Raw genomic sequence first — 18,033 nt, 5'->3', positions numbered from 1 at the left:
CATCCGGCCCTTCGAGCCTGCACCACCATTCAATAAGATTATGGCTGATCATTCCCTCAGTACCCCTTTCCTGCTTTCTCTCCATACCCCTTGATCCCTTTAGCCGTAAGGGCCATATCGAACTCCCTCTTGAATATATCCAATCAACTGGCATCAACAACTCTCTGCGGTAGGGAATTCCACAGGTTAACAACTCTGAGTGAAGAAGTTTCTCCTCATCTCAGTCCTAAATGGCTTACCTCTTATCCTTAGACTGTGTCCCCTGGTTCTGGACTTCCCCAACATCGGGATCATTCTTCCTGCATCTAACCTGTCCAGTCCCGTCAGAATTTTATATGTTTCTATGAGATCCCCTCTCATCCTTCGAAACTCCAGTGAATACAGGCCCAGTCGATTCAGTCTCTCCTCATATGTCAGTCCTGCCATCCCAGGAATCAGTCTGGTGAACCTTCGCTGCACTCCCTCAATAGCAAGAACGTCCTTCCTCAGATTAGGAGACCAAAACTGAACACAATATTCCAGGTGAGGCCTCACCAAGGCCCTATACAACTGCAATAAGACTTCCCTGCTCCTATATTCAAATCCCCTTGTTATGAAGGCCAACATATCATTTGCCTTCTTCACTGCCTGCTGTACCTGCATGCCAACCTTTAATGACTGATGAACCATGACACCCAGGTCTCGCTGCACCTCCCCTTTTCCTAATCTGCCGCCATTCAGATAATATTCTGCCTTTGTGTTTTTGCCCCCAAAGTGGACAACCTCAGTTATCCACATTATACTGCATCTGCCATGTATTTGCCCACTCACCTAACCTGTCCAAATCACCCTGCAGCCTCTTAGCGTCCTCCTCACAGCTCACACCGCCACCCAGTTTAGTGTCATCTGCAAACTTGGAAATATTACACTCAATTCAATCATCTAAATCATTAATATATATTGTAAAGAGCTGGGGTCCCAGCACTGAGCCACTAGTCACTGCCTGCCATTCTGAAAAGGACCCGTTTATCCCGACTCTCTGCTTCCTGTCTGCCAACCAGTTCTCTATCCATGTCAGTACATTACCCACAATACCATGTGCTTTGATTTTGCACAACAATCTCTTGTGTGGGACCTTTTCAAAAGCCTTTTGAAAGTCCAAATACACCACATCCACTGGTTCTCCCCTGTCCACTCTACGAGTTACATACTCAAAAAATTCCAGAAGATTTGTCAAGCATGATTTCCCCTTCATAAATCCATGCTGACTTGGACCAATCCTATTACTGCTTTCCAAATGCGCTGCTATTTCATCCTTAATGATTGATTCCAACATTTTCCCCACTACTGATGTCAGGCTAACCGGTCTATAATTACCCTTTTTCTCTCTCCCTCCTTACATTAGCAACCCTCCAGTCCATCGGAACTGATCCAGAGTCAATAGACTGTTGGAAAATTACCAATGCATCCACTATTTCTAAGGCCACTTCCTTAAGTACTCTGGGATGCAGACTATCAGACCCTGGGGATTTATCAGCCTTCAATCCCGTCAATATCCCCAACAGAATTTCCCGCCGAATAAGGATATCCTTCAGTTCCTCCTTCTCACTAGACCTTCGGTCCCCTAGTACATCCGGAAGGTTATTTGTGTCTTCCTTTGTGAAGACAGAACCAAAGTACTTGTTCAATTGGTCTGCCATTTCTTTGTTCCCCATTATAAATTCACCCGAATCCGACTGCAAGGTACCTACGTTTGTCTTCACTAATCGTTTTCTCTTCACATATCTATAGAAGCTTTTGCAGTCATTTTTTGTGTTTCCGGCAAGCTTCCTCCATTTCCCCCTCTTAATTAAACCCTTTGTCCTCTTCTGCTGTATTCTAAATTTCTCCAAGTCCTCCGGCTTGCTACTTTTTCTGGCTAATTTGTATGCCTCTTCCTTGGATTTAGCACTATCCTTAATTTCCCTTATTAGCCACGGTTGAGCCACCTTCCCCGTTTTATTTTTACTCCAGACAGGGATGTACAATTGTTGAAGTTCGTCCATGTGATCTTTAAAGGTTTGCCATTGCCTATCCACCGTCAACGCTTTAAATATCATTTGCCAGTCTAATCTAGCCAATTTGCGCCTCATACCATCAAAGTTACCTTTCCTTAAGTTCAGGACCCCAGTTTCTGAATTAACTTTGTCACTCTCTATCTTAATAAAGAATTCTACCATATTATGGTCACTCTCCCCCAAGAGGCCTCGCACAACAAGATTGCTAATTAGTCCCTTCTCATTACACATCACCCAGTCTCGGATGGCCAGCTCTCTGGTTGGTTCCTTGACATATTGGTCTTGAAAACCATCCCTAATACACTCCAGGAAATCCTCCTCCACCGCATTGCTACCAGTTAGGTTAGCCCAATCAATATGTAGATTAAAGTCGCCCATGATTACTGCTGTACCTTTATTGCACACATCCCTTATTTCTTGTTTGATGCTGTCCCCAACCTCACTACTACTACTTGGTGGCCTACACACAACTCCCACTAGCGTTTTCTGCCCCTTGGTATTCCGTAGCTCCACCCATACCCAATTCCACATCATCCAGGCTAATGTCCTTCCTTACAATTGCATTAATTTCCTCTTTCACCAGCAACTCCATCCCGCCTCCTTTTCCTCTGTCTATCCTTCCTAAATGCTGAATACCCTTGGATGTTGAGTTCCCAGTCTTGGTCACCCTGGAGCCATGTCTCCGTGATGACAATCACAACTATCTGCGCAGTTAATTCGTCCACCTTATTCCAAATACTCCTCGCATTGAGGCACAGAGCCTTCAGGCTTGTCTTTTTAACACACTTTGACCCTTGAGAATTCTGCTAAAATGGCCCTTTGTGTTTTTTGCCTTGGATTTCTCTGCCCTTAGGACATTAGGGGTACCAGGTTGATCAGAGGCACTCTAGAAGCAGTAACCATGGTTCAAGGATTAGTTTAATATTGAGGGTTGGTACAGGAGATGCACTTTCGTTGCTTTTGACATTTCAAGATGAATATTAAAGATTGTGATTACTGTAATATACCATTTGTACTGAATTCTATGAATTTACTAGTTTAATGTTCAATTAATTTCTTTATTAGTCCTGACAAAAATTGTCTTGGCCAATATTTATCACTCATTCAACATAACAAAAACAGTTACCGAGTCATTATCACATTGCTGTTTGTGAGTTTGTTGTGCGCAGATTGGCTGCTGCGTTTCCCACATTGCAACAGTGGCTAGACTCCAAAAGTATTTCATTGGCTGTAAAGCGCGTTGAGACGTCCAGTGGACGTGAAAGACGCAATATAAATACAAGTCTTTCTATTAGTTAATAGCTTACGCCACAGTCTGATGGAGCATCCATCCTTTCACCTTCTGAAGTCAAGTAGATCACATGGTGGCACGCAATAAGGATTCTTGGTTCAACCCCTGGGCTTTTGCCATTTACCGAGATATTGGGCAAGTAAAGGTACATTCTGGCTCATTGGGGAGATGCGTCATCAGTGATGCTAAACTGGAGTAAAATATCAAAGGGCTGATTTTAACTTAGCAGTAGCGGATCGACCCAGTTAGATACCTTGCCCAATTTGGGAAGAAAAATTGGTAAGGTATATGACATAGGGCCAATCCACTACTCCTGCACCTCCCCACCCCACCCCGCACCCCTGATTTCTGCCGTCGCTGAAAGTTGCATCAGCCCTCTCGCATAAAAAACCCAAAACTAACAACTTTTATGCAATTTGATTTAATTCTTTTGGATGGATATTGGATGCTGGCAGCTAGGGTTAAATGAAGTCGGGTGGGAGAAGACTCATGTGGAGCATGAACCCTAGCTTAAACCAGTGGGGCCAAATGGCCTGTTTCTGGGCTGTAATCTCAATGTAATCCTCCAAAAATAGTTTTAAGCAACTTGTAATGCACATAACAAACCATTTCCTGCCCACAAATTGCACACAAGAAGCAGCCACTACCAGAGCACGTCCCAATAACTGGTATCTACAACAAATGTAAACACAGCTGAGGTCACCCCTGTTGACAGGAGGTGTCTGGAAAGGCGACTTTTTTTTTTTTCCGTGACACCACCCAACACCACGACATCATGCTATTATGCAACAGTTGCCCTGGAGTACATCAACTTTGTGCTAGTTCTGCCAATCTCAGAACGGTGAGAGACATGGAGAATAGAGAGAGAGATTGCCGATATCCTCCTGCTGATGCATGGATTTTAAATGGCTGGACAGCGCAGTCCATAGAGTGTCGATTTGCTGCAGCATACAGCAGCATGACACAGGTTTCATTGCCGCTCTGCTCAGCTCCAAACCTTGGCTGCTTCACAGAGATTTACTCTAGGCGCAAGATAAGACCCAGTGTAATGGTGAGATCAAAGAATAGATTTTAAATGTCTAACCTTTCAATTGAAAAAGCAATTGATTCGTGTCTGTCGCAACACAGCAGGTTGCTTCAATTATGTATCTGGTTTTAAATTTTTAATTAAAATAGAAAAGGGCACCCCCAAGGTCTTAAACCTGCTTTAGTTGGAGAATAGCTTGTTGCTTTCACCCATCTACACCTTTCCAGTGAAACACATAGCGAATACAGACAGATCATCAGCTCCATTCTCATTCTTAGACACTTCAAACAATTTTTCGAAAGTAAATGTCTCAAACAAAAGCAGAGTCTAGCTTAGTTATAGACGAAATACAAGATTTAAAAAAAATTTAAAAGCCGAGTAAGTTCCCTCAGGTTCCACAAATAAGTTTTAGAAATTGCAGGCTTCAGCAACAGGCAAGGTCGGGTACCAGGACCGACATTGTACAGCATCGACCAGGTTTGTCACTGATGCAACATTCTACCAAGGACCACAGGCTAGACTGAGGGAACTGTCGAAGAGGTGGGTTTTAAGGAACAGTTTGAAGGTTCAAAACCGTTGCTGTAATCCTCCAACCAAGCCCAGCTCAACCCAATGGAGCAGAAACTCCGTTTACTGCTCAATGCTGAGAGATATGGGGTACAGGGAGAAAATTCCATAATGTGGGGACAAGCTGGGTGAATGCTCCACCAAAGATGGCAAATCGGATGGCAAGGGTTGGGTGGGGGGGGGGGGGGGGGAAAGAGAGAAGAAAGAGGAGTGCACAGCAGCCCCATAGCTGGTAAAGCAGAGGGCAAGGATTGTGGTGGCAGATGCAGGCACCGGAGTTGCGGATGGCTTGGAGTTTATAAAGGATCGGGCTCGAGAGATTGTGGATGAGTCAGAATTATTTGTAACTCAATATTGGCAAGACCAAACCGGTTATGCCGATCGCCTTCCAATCCTATCCTCCAACCAATGCCAGCTCAAGCTCGACCGAATGGAGAGAAAACTCAGTTTACTGCTCAATGCTGAGGTGAGCTTCAAATTCCACGTGAATTTCTCCTCAAGCCTGCCTCCTGCCACCTTGGAAACATGGCTTGACTCTGCCCTTACCTCAGCCGGAATGCCACTGTATTTGTCAACTCTGGACTCAACTTTTCCATCTACTTGGGGCAGTCATTGGAGGGGACAGAAGGGGTTAAAATAGGCCTTTTAAGGAGCATAGACATTACGACTGTTCTGAAAATAAGAGGGGGACAAAACCAATGCACCAGAAAAGGGAGCAGTTGTCAGGAGACATTGAGCCGAGGGGAAATTCAGTGGTCAGCAGTTGAGTCGGGTGGGTGTCATTGAAGAGACCAGTCTGGTGAGGTCTGCCATGGAGATACTGGAGAAACTATTGAGTTTGGGAAGGTTGTGCAGTGAGCTTGGAGTCGTCATGGTGCACAAAGGTGAACGAAAAGGGAGAGGATGTCCTCGTTACATTTATGCTCACCATTGCCACTGGACTCCGCAAAGGGTTAAGCTAAACTCAAGCCAACAGTCAGACAGCAACCTGTCTGATCCAATCTATTCTGTTTTGCAATAGAGTGGATGAATAATTGTGTAACCGGATGGTTGGTATCCACCCAAATAGGTGAGCATGAGTAATCCAAGCTTCAGCCGTTCTTCCCCTTCAGGTGGGATCTTTCATTACACAATCCGGCTGGGAATTGGACGAGAGCCATCCCAACTGGTTGTGTTTAAAAAAAAAAGTCATTCAGATTTTAATTAATTGCCATCGAATTGCAGCGGACCGTCAGTCTCTCCCATTCCAGCCCATTTTAAAAATGGCTTTTAAATGATTTATAGAATGCAATAACTAAATCATGACAATGGCAATTGATATAGTTTGAACCAAGTGTTTTCAAATTGTTTGCCAGTTAGATCACTTCTGTTAACCAGGAAAGGTAATGTTTAGCAAAATTAGATGAAAGCACCCAGGCAAAGTTAATTCAAATTCCAAACTAATTAAATGTGCTCAACGTGACTGGAGACTTTCAATGACTAATTCATTTAAACTGGGGGGGAAAAAAAAACTAACGACACCATACCTTGCACAGTCTACCTTGCAGTGACGTACCCTAGAGTTACGCAGGTTTGCATGTGTCCGTAACAGGGCGTTTATCGAGCAGAATCTAATCAACGTCGGATGGAGTGTCTACATCTGAAGCGTTAGCTTGTCCGTTCATTCCACAAATGCTGACTGACCTGCTGAGTGCTTCCAGTAGTTTCTGTTGGTCTTGCAGAATCGAGACATGGCTGTGCGATTGAAGCAGAGTCGTCGAGGGGGGAGAAATTTGCGTAGTTTGCGCCTCCAGTTAGCGCAGGCTACAAACGGCTCCTCGCCGGGGCCATGGAGCCGCTACCGACTCCCGCAAAATTCTGAGGCCGTTAGCGACCCGCTCCCGCCGGTTGTGCACCGTGCGCAGCGACCCATTTTCACCCCGGAGCGAAGATTCGGTCGCACCCAGTGAGGCTGCCACGGGCGGTGGCTGCACTAGCCTTGCCGGTCGCGAACCGGGCTTCAATCCATTCATGGGGCGACAATTAAAGGGAAAGTTCGGCGCCGACATTTATTTTTTTTTTTTAAATGGCCAACTTACCGGCCTTGTCCTCTTTGATATGTCCTTACTATACAGTATAAATGCACACGAGGCCCATGCTTGAGAGGTCAGTCTGTGACCTATCCTTTATTCCATCGCACTCAAAGTGATGGAAGTGGGTGGAGCTTCCCCTTTTATATCTGAAGGTCCAGGTTAGGAGTGTCTCCCACAAGTTCACCATCTAGTGGTCAGTGTTCTCACGGTGTACAACTTAGGTCAGATTATACATGGATTACAATGACAGTTGAACACATGACATCACCTCCCCCACAAAGTCTTATTGGGATCACAGGTTGAGTCTCTGTTGGTTTACGCTCCCTTGTAGAGCGCCCGAGTTGGGGCTCCAGTTGTTGGGCGCTGGCCTGAGTGTCTGCTGTTTGCGGTGCCTCAGGCCTGTCCGGACTGCCCAGTGACTCGGCTCTCCTCCCTTTGGTTCCTGTGTTCGGTCACCTGTGGAGGAATGAACTCTATATCGTGTTCTTCCTCTGCTTCTTCTATGGGGTTGCTGAATCTCCTTTTTGTTTAATCCACATGTTTGCGGCAGATTTGTCCATTGGTAAGTTTAACTACCAGAATCCTATTTCCCTCTTTGGCAATCACAGTGCCTGAGAGCCATTTGGGCCCTGCAGCGTAGTTGAGGACAAAAACAAGGTCATTTACATCAATACATCGCGCCCTCGCATTCCTGTCATGGTAGTCATATTGTGACTGGCGCCTGCTCTCGACAATTTCTTTCATGGTGGGGTGTATAAGGGATAACCGGGTTTTGAGCATCCTTTTCATTAGCAGCTCTGCGGGTGGAACCCCTGTGAGCGACTGTGGTCGGGATCTGTAGGCCAACAGGGGGCGTGATAAGCGGCATTGTAGGGAACCCCCTTGGATTCGGAGCATCCCCTGTTTGATTATCTGCACTGCTCATTCTGCCTGGCTGTTTGAGGCCGGCTTGAATGGTGCTGTTCTGACATGGTTAATTCCATTGCCTGCCATGAAGTCCTGGAATTCAGTGCTTGTGAAGCACGGGCCATTGTCGCTGACCAAGATGTCCGGTAGACCGTGGGCAGCGAACATTGTCCGTAGACTTCCTACCGTGGCGGAGGACGTGCTTGAATTTAAAATGTCACACTCGATCCATTTGGAGTAGGCGTCTACTACAACCAAAAACATTTTTCCCATGAAAGGACCTGCATAGTCCACATGGATGCGTGACCAAGGCTTAGCGGGCCATGGCCAGGGGCTAAGGGGGGCTTCCCTGGGCGCATTGCCCAGTTGGGCACACGTGTTGCATCTGCGAACACAAAGTTCCAGATCTGCGTCTATCCCTGGCCATCAAATGTGTGTCCTGGCAATTGCCTTCATCGTGACAATGCCCGGCTGTGCCTTGTGGAGTTTTCTGATGAACACCTCTCTGCCCATCTGGGGCATGACTACGCGGTTTCCCCACTGTAGGCAATCAGCCTGAATCAAGAGTTCATCCCTGCGCCTGTGAAATGGTTTAAATTCCTCAGGGCATGCCCTGTACGTGGCTGCCCAGTCCCCATTCAGGACACATTTCTTGACTAGAGACAATAGCGGGTCTCTATTTGTCCAGACTTTAATCTCTCGGGTGAGCCTTCGTTTCCGAAAGCTTCAACAGCCATGACCATCTCAGCAGCATGCTCAGTCGCCCCCTCAATGGTGGCTAGTGGGAGCCTGCTGAGTGCATCGGCGCAGTTTTCGGTGCCCGGTCTGTGCCGAATAGTGTAGTCATAGGCGGCTAACATGAGTGCCCACCTCTGTATGCGGGCCGATACGTTTGCATTTATGGCCTCGTTGTCGGCCAAAAGGGACGTCAGGGGTTTGTGACCTGTCTCCAGCTCAAATTTCCTGCCAAACAGGTACTGGTGCATTTTCTTTACCGCATATACACATGCGAGCGCCTCCTTTTCTACCATCCCGTAGCCCCTTTCTGCCTGGGGGCATAAGCTACCGGCTGTAACTGACCCTTGGCATTGACAAACTGCAACACACACCCGACACCATAGGACAACGCATCGCACGTTAAAACAAGTTTCTTACATGGGTCATATCGCGTTACCAGATTGTTGGAACATAACAAATTGCGTACTCTATTAAAAGCCCTTTCCTGGCTGGCCCCCCAGACCCATTCGTGACCTTTGCGTAGGAGCCTGTATAGCGGCTCTAGCAGCGTGTTCAATTTGGGAAGAAAGTTACCAAAATAGTTCAGGAGCCCCAGGAATGAACGCAGCTCCATCGTGTTACGGGGTCTGGGTGCTCTCTGGATCGCTCCAGTCTTGGACGCAATCGGGCTGATCCCGTCTGCTGCTACCCTCATTCCCAGGAATTCTACCTCTGGAGCTAGGAAGACGCACTTCGCCTTTTTCAGTCGCAGCCCTACCCGGTCCAGTCTGCGAAGCACCTCCTCCAGGTTGTGGAGGTGTTCTTCAGTATCGTAATCCATGATGAGGATGTCGTCCTGAAAAACCACTGTCCCTGGAATCGACTTGAGGCTTTCCATATTTCATTGGAAGATCGCGGCGGCCGAGCGAATCCCAAATGGACATCTGTTGTACTCAAACAACCCCTTGTGTGCCGTGATGGTGGTCAGCTTCTTCGACTCACTCGCCAGCTCCTGGGTCATGTAAGCTGAGGTCAGGTCCAATTTTGAAAAAAGTTTGCCACCGGATAGCGTCGCAAAGAGGTCCTCCACTCTCGGTAGCGGGTACTGGTCTTGGAGTGACACCCGATTGATGGTTGCCTTGTAATCGCCACATATCCTGACCGACCCATCCACCTTGAGTACCGGCACAATCGGGCTCGCCCAGTCACTGAATTCGACTGGCGAGATGATGCCTTCCCTCAGCAGGCGGTCCAATTCGCCTTCTATCTTTTCCCGCATCACGTACGGCACCGCTCTGGCCTTGTGGTGTACTGGCCTGGTGTCCGGGTTTATGTGAATCACTACCTTGGCCCCCATGAAAGTGCCAATGCCGGGTTGAAATAATGAATCAAATTTTTCCAGGATCTGTGAGCATGATACTCGCTCCACAGAGGAAATTGCATTGACATCGCATCATTTCCAGTTCATGACAGCAAGCCAACTCCTCCCCAGTAGTGCGGGACCGTCCCCCGGGACAACCCAGAGTGGCAACCTGTTCTCCGAATCTTTGTGGGTCACGACTACCGTGGCGCTGCCTAGCACCGGAATGATCTCCTTTGTGTATGTCCGTAGCTGTGCGTCAATCGGCGATAATTTTGGCCTCCTGGCCTTGGGCGCCCACAACTTTTCGAACTGTTTGATACCCATCAGGGACTGGCTGGCCCCCGTGTCTAACTCCATTGATACTGGGATGCCATTGAGGAGCACTTTCATCATTATCGGTGGCATCCTGGCGTATGAACTGTATACGTGCTCCACATGAACTCGCTGAACTTCAGCTTCCAGCGATTTCCCCCAGCGTTCATTTCTGCAATTTCTGCAGGTATTCTGCTCATCTCTGCAAACTGAGTGTGTGCCTCCACGCCTCCAACATGAGCTGCTGTTTGAAACAAAAAGGTCCCTTGCCAGTCGATCGTCCCTGACTGCCCGTTATTGTCTTTGAGTGCGCCATTAACAGGTGTTGATGGCCCCATTACTGGCCGCATTGTCCCTTACAATGGCATGAATCACCGTTCAGCTTGCCATTGTCTCTGTCGGACTCCCCCTCTGGTTTCGACTACATGTTGGGGCATGCCCGACTGCCCTTGTCTGCCTGGAGAACTGTGTGCTGCTTTAACAATATTGAATCTCTGTCTCAACCATTCCTTAACACAGTACCTCTCGTCTGCTCTGCTAGTGGCCATGCTCACGTGGTTTAAATCCCAGTTTCTCATCGCCATTGATACATCCTTACTATACAGTATAAATGCACACGAGGCCCATGCTTGAGAGAAAGTCAGTCTGTGACCTGTCCTTTATTCCTTAGCACTCAAGTGATGGAAGTGGGTAGAGCTTCCCCTTTTATATTTGAAGGTCCAGGTTAGGAGTGTCTCCCACAAGTTCACCATCTAGTGGTCAGTGTTCTCACGGTGTACAACTTAGGTCAGATTATACATGGATTACAATGACAGTTGAATACATGACACTCTTGAAATCGCATGGATCCATGCCGCGATGTTGCAGTCTAGCACTCTGCTTCTGTGCCGGGCTGCTCCCACGGGATCCCGGTGGTATTGTGGTGGCCCCTTCTCCCCAATGCATGCCCTCTCCTTTAACGGAGGTGGATGACCCGGTGGTCCCGCGAGGGCTATGCGTGTCTCCGCATAGCGGTGGAAAATTCCCGCGGTTAGCGACATTGCGCTCCACCTCCCCTCGGGGATGGTAACCCCAATTTTGCTGCCGGGGTGGGACTTCTGCGATTGGCGCAGGAAGTTCTGCCTCACCGCAGTTACCGCCCCCGGCATACCGAATTTCGTCCCCTGAAGGTTTAGTCCACCGACATTGCAAATAATTTGGCAGGAGCTTATTGAACAGGATACTTTGGTGTGTTGATGGTACTGTGCATTGGTTCAAAATGGTAGAATGTGGCTCCATAGCCACAGTTGTCCACACAACAAGAACCTCTTCTAAGAGATGCCATGTGGAAGCTGGGCAATTTCTCACAGAGATGAAATAAAGTTTGAAAAGTGAATAAAAATGAAAGAATTGAGATTCAACTTGGTACCTATTCATTTGCTCTTTTCTTAAATAAATTGAAGTTTCCAGTTACATAGAAACATAGAAAATAGGTGCAAGAGTAGGCCATTCGGCCCTTCGAGCCTGCACCACCATTCAATAAGATCATGGCTGATCATTCCCTCAGTACCCCTTTCCTGCTTTCTCTCCATACCCCTTGATCCCTTTAGCCGTAAGGGCCATATCTAATTCCCTCTTGAATATATCCAATGAACTGGCATCAACAACTCTGCTACATACTGCTTCTATGCAGTTTTTTTTTTTACTTATTCAACTTTGTATTTAATCAAATGTATTGTGCATAGTGGCTTTCCCTCACTGTCCCTTTTTGGAGCCCATAGCCCAGTGGTACTTACAATGTGAACCATTCGCCCTCCAGAGAGAAGTCAACAGGCACAGTGCACCGTGTGACTCTGGGTCCCCGCCCACATCTTTTTCAGCAGCCAGACATGAGAGCGCGAGAGAGAGCAAAGATATCCTCAACAGTCCTCAATCCTTTTGCCAATTGATTTTAGTTTCTAAGCAAGGGATGACGATACAGGGTACAGGAATCAGATGGCACACATGAGCAAGTGAATGTTGGTGTTTGTTTGCAACGAGGATGACAGGAGCACTCAAAAGCAGGACCTCACCACCTAATAGGAGGCAGGCTTATTGCATGTTTAATTTATTATTCTTTTCCTTTACCCTCTAGCACTCTTTCCTGCCCTGTACCTTCCATGACCCAAAAGGGTGGCAAATAATGGTTTTCTCAGACCTCCACCAATGCCACTGTTAAATGGCCATCAGCAGCACGAGAATGGCCTGGGTAATTTTCCCTCGATGTCTACATAGCAAAGCTGTGATCAGCAAGAAACCACATGAAGAATCACAGATGCAAACCCCAAGTCGCTCTCCTCCTTCATTCACTTCTTCGGTCTTCATCTTATTATCTGTGCCTCAGTGTGTTGCTGTCAGGCTAACAGTACTGTGCTTGTACAAAAGGTACATCCTTATATCATCCGATTTTACAATAGGTTTTATAACCGTGATTGAAACTTCCCATTGCTGCGGTCCTCTGCTGATAAAGAACATGAGGTCAAGGAAGAGTGATATCAACTTTAATAACTCAGTTACAGCTCAACAGAAAAAAAAGTTAAAGCAAAACTTCAGAGAAACAAGAGCTTAGTGGCGTAATAAAAGATTTCTGATAAATGTAAGGTAGCCGCTAAGGGATTAAATCTGGCAGACACGATAGGGCAATCGGCAACACAGATCAACATGTCCTGCTGCTTTCTCCGCTTATAAACTGAAACCTTTAACTACTGCTGACTAATAAACTTGGCATTAATAAAACTATGCTGTATTTTGTTGCACTGCTAGTATTCATTACAATTATTTAAAAATGTCTTCCTGTTTGCAAGCTATTTTGAAATGAACATTGTGAAACAAATAATTCCCCCGAGTTGTGTCGAGGATAATCCTTTGATAACTCTAGGAGCTCCTTGCATTAAAAGACCCAAAACTTAGTTTCTCTGTTTAATTCACTACACTCTCTAATATTAAATGTAATGTTTCATATATTTTCTACCCAAGATAAATCAGCATTGTACATTTACAGACTTGTTTTCTTTTGCTGATATTATGGGGCAGAAAATCTGCACTATAATCAAACTTCTTCAGATCTGAGAGTTAATTTCACTTTTCAAGCCGGTCTTCAACAGTGTGTGAAGCCCGACTACAAACTACTTCACTGCAAGGAGCAACAAGGTTAGAGCTGGCACAAAAGAAGTGCCTGTGCTTTTCAACCACCACAATCAAAAGGGATTAAAACAAGAAGTCCCCAGGACAGACCAGAATACAAACTAGAAACACACCAAGAGATCAGGGTTTCTCGTCATCTCTGGTTAACCACTTGAAGGCCAAAGCCATCCTGTTCTACACTGATTTACAGTGTACAAGTATTAGGTACCAAATGCAGTCAAAGGGATTAAGCAATTCATCTCTTGTTCCCTTACCCCCAGAACCAAGAAGTTCCTAAATGAAGTAGAGCCTGTACCCAAGCAATTCAAACACCTACCAAACTGGCCAGAACCAAGAGAAATGACACATTCCCAAAAGAAGTAATTGGAAGCTGCACCTGGATGTGCAACAACTGAAATGCAATTGGTATTACCATTCAATTACTATTGTGGTTGGGTTTCGACAAGAGTATGATGTGTCACCTGGATTATGAAGTCAGTTTGGCAAAAATATAAAAGGCTCAATTTAAAAGTAAACTCCAAATGGAATCCTACAATTTGCAAATGGAAGGATAATGAAGACTAATTGGAGAGCGAGAGTGTTGGTGTGTATATGAGAGAGAGGGACACACACACAGACACAGCCAAAGAAAGTTAAGCAGCATTACACAGATTGAACTAACTACAGGTCATGGCATGTTGTAGCTGTACAATAGTGTGGAGGTATTACTGTACAGGTATTTCCAAAACAATTATTTTCTTATGATGGGAGTCCAGCTGAGCCATATTATGCAGAGTGCCAATTTCTTCCTGAATTAAAATCACAATCACAGTAACTTCCCGGTTGTTGGTCACATTGACAATATTTTAACATTTGTTTCAGTAGATAAAAGTTAAATCTCGCTCACTATGCATACTAGTCGACACCAAGAGGTCAGTATAGTGGATGCTTGATTAACAACTGCTGTCACACAAAATCTAATCTTAGGAGTTGGATTGGTCTGCAGTGACAACCAGTAAGAATAGTATTTTGAACTTCTTTGCTTTGTTCAGGAAGGTACTTTGGAATTCTCTGCCTGGATCAATATTCATTTTGTACCTAAGATGGAATCAAATGGACTTGATGTTAAATGCATTGCGTGCAATTTCCTCAGCACCACTGCTTTTAGAATGGGAGATTCTCGCTTTCTCTCTAACCCACAGATAACCTGAAGCTTCAGCAAAATACCATGAAAAGCTGTATTAATGAGCCTGGAGCACCCCCTACAGCTGCAGTGACCGGCTTCATATTGGTTATCGATTCTTTGAATGTTGAGAGAAAATTTATTTCAGATGAAACAACAACTGTTCATTTATTCCCAAGGGATTTGGAATTCCTTTGGAGGGAAATTGACACCAGATGGCTTCTATCTGAGGGTGGAAACTGGGAGAGAGCAAGAGGGAGGGGACAAGATCCAAATGTGAACCCTAGCTATCAGTAACCAATTTTTTTAAATGTTTTAGTTTGGATATGATGATGGCTGTTGGTACGGACCTACCATTACACACTGATTAACATATTAGAGCTATATATGGAAATGGAGCATAATGTATGCCACAATGGCACAGAATCTGTTCAGCTTCCACCTTCTCTTCAGCTAAACACATGACTTGTTGAAAAGCACACGTGTGTGGGTGATTCTGAATTTTATGGTGGTCTCTAAAGGAGTCTATACGTGCGTGGTTGAGTTCAGCGTGATGGAAATGAGTCAACATATCTACACTTAATAAGAAGCTAGAGGTGTGTTAACAGGAAGATAGTTAATTTTCTGTGGAATTGGCAATATTTGATACAGAAATTGTTGCAAAACAATCTGAAAAATGAAAACTTGAGCCACAGCTTACCATGGCAAGAGTACAGGCATTGCAAAGGGGGCTGGATGGAGTGGCTTTCCCTGAACAAAGCATTTATATACATGTGCACCTACAACATTCGTAACTTGAGACTTTTATAAAATGCAGTGATACGTCATGCATTCAGTACTGGCATTGGCTGTCGTCAAGATTGTATCGGTGTGAAAGATTCATTATCTCGCTCTTCCAATTGAAGTAGGTTACATGGCGATACTGTGACTGTAGGTAACACGTGGGCACCCCAACCCAACAAAATCCAACTCGTCAACAGCGGTCTTCCGGTCTGATAAATGCTTTCAAAACACATTCATTGACATCACATCACAAGAATATCAAACACTTCTGAACAATGTTAAAACAGAGAATTCACAACTCCATAAAAAAATTGGAACAGCATATTGTAATTGTCTCCACCCTCCATTCCCAAAATCATTCATGATTTTGAACACCTCTATTAAGTCTCCCGTTAACCTTCTCTGCTCCAGGAAGAACGGTGTCTCTTGTCCATCCACGTAACTGAAGTCTTGCGTCTCTGGGACCATTCTACTAAACCTCCTCTACACCCTCTCCAAGACCTCATCTTCCTTCCTTCCAGAATTGGACGCAGGACTCCATCTGGGACCGAACCAGTGATTTCTAAAAGTTCAGCATAACTTCCTTGCCTTTGTACTTTATGCCTCCTTTTATAAAGCCAAGGATCCCGTATGCTTTTTTTTTAAAAAAAAAACAGCCTTCTCAACTTGTTCTGCCACCGTCAAAGATTTGTGTACCTACACCCCCAGCTCTTCCTGTTCCTGCACCCCCTTGAAAATTGTATCATTTAGTTTAAATTGCTTTTCTTCATTCTTCCTACCAAAATGCATCACTTCACACTTCTCGGTGTTAAATTTCACCTGCCATGTGTCTGCCCATTCTATGTCCCCCTGAATCTGTTACTATTACCCTCACGGTTTGCTACATTTCCAACTTTTGTGTCATCTGCGAACTTTGAAATTATGCCCTGTGTGCCCAAGTCCAGGTCAATAATTATGCATCAAAAAGAGCAGTGGTGCTAATACCATCCCCTGGGGTACACTGCCCTCCTGTCTGAAAAACAACTGTTCACCACTACTCTCTGCTTTCTGTCTCTTATGCCAATTTTGTAACCATCCTGCCACTGACCTTTTAATCCTATGGTCTTCAATTTTGCTCTTTATCTATTTTTATCCTATCCAATTTGTTGACTACCTCCTCCTTTACTGTGATATTGGCAGCAGCCTCATCTTGAGATGCAAAGAACTTATTTAGTACCTGCCTCCACAAGAAGATCTCCCTTTTGGTCCCCAATAAGCTTCACCCTCCCAGTGAAGTGAGGGGGTGGGGGGGAAACTTGGGGATGTGGGAAGGAGGCATGGGAAAGCCCTCATATCAGGGGGGAAATGGAAAGGGCCCCAAAGTATCAAGAGTTAGAGTTCACCCGCAGAATAGAGCTGGAGTTGAGCCAGATGTCAAGTGATTATATGGCATTTATTAGCTGTCTTACCCATATCATCTGATGTCTTTTGTCGCTTTATTCGAGGTCGTACAGCAAAAACCTAGAAATAAACAACAATGTTAGCAATAGTATTTGTATAATCGACTATAATAGTACTTACATATTAGAGTACAATAGTAATTATATAGAGTATAATAGTACTAACAAGTAAAAATTATGAATATGTTCAATTGTCCTCAAAGATATTGTAAGATCTCCAAGGTTAACTGGTCAGTCTAGAATTTTGGCTAGCAAAAACACTAACCATCAATCTTTAAGAACAACAGTAACCTGTTTCTCCTCTCTAGCTATTTAACCCTGGTGCCGATGACTGAGTAAGAATTTGATGCTTTGGCCTCGAATCAACTTATTAATTTCTGATTGCAGGTGTCTGTATTTCTCCGGTTTCTCATTCCAAGTTCTCTCCAAGATCTGATTGCTGTCTTCATATTGAACCATCACATCGACAAATGCCACCTTTTCTACTTTTTTGGACTATGATGTTGTGTTTCCAGAGAGCCATTTGGCTTGGCACAAAACATGATGTCCATCCACACTGGTTCAGCTTTTCTAGGATATCATTGTGCCTTTTAAACCTTGAATGCTTGATCAAGTTACAGTTTTTGGATATGCACAAGATGGCTTCATTTGCCTGGTTACATCTCCTGTATAACTCATTTGCCTTTGGCCGTCTGTGGGAAAGTGCATCTGGCTGGGTACAGGTTACATCTCAATAGTTAAGGCATTGAAGAAGCCATTATTCAGCCAGTTGTTTTATTGTTTTGATAGTAGGCATGACCCAAGCCTGGACATTGAAAATACAGATTGAACCTCCCTTATCCGGAACCCTCGGGACTGGCCTGTTCTGGATAAGGGATTTTTCCGGACAAGGGGTGGTCACGTTAAATTGGATGGTACAGGTACTGAGTAAGGAGATAGCGGGCTGGCAGTGTGGCAGAGAGATCATGGTGGGGAGGGGGGGCGGTGGATTGCAGGATCAGGCCAGCGATTACAGGAGTGGGCAGCGAGGAAGGACTTCAATTTGTTCATGTTGGAGTTCTGCGTATGCGCTATTCGGTGGCCGGGAATGGTTCTGGACGACGGGTGATTCCGGATAAGGGAGTTCTGGATAAGGGAGGTTCAACCTGTATAGCCACTTGTGGAATTCCACTTCTCTCTCTTCAGCAGCTCTGCTG

The 18,033-nt window shown here is 45.3% G+C and overlaps 1 long non-coding RNA gene across 1 annotated transcript in view; it reads right to left on the bottom strand.

The window, feature by feature from the left end:
- LOC139226765 (uncharacterized) overlaps positions 1-18,033 on the bottom strand; it is a 243,311-nt gene that overhangs the window by 48,789 nt on the left and 176,489 nt on the right. The window contains exon 2 of the long non-coding RNA XR_011587310.1: positions 16,847-16,898. This is a non-coding gene — a long non-coding RNA (uncharacterized lncRNA). The remainder of the gene's footprint in view (positions 1-16,846; positions 16,899-18,033) is intronic.

This window comes from Pristiophorus japonicus, chromosome 16, assembly GCF_044704955.1.
Source record: "Pristiophorus japonicus isolate sPriJap1 chromosome 16, sPriJap1.hap1, whole genome shotgun sequence".
Classification (NCBI taxonomy): domain Eukaryota; kingdom Metazoa; phylum Chordata; class Chondrichthyes; family Pristiophoridae; genus Pristiophorus; species Pristiophorus japonicus.
This window is presented reverse-complemented; position numbering and strand designations above follow the sequence as displayed.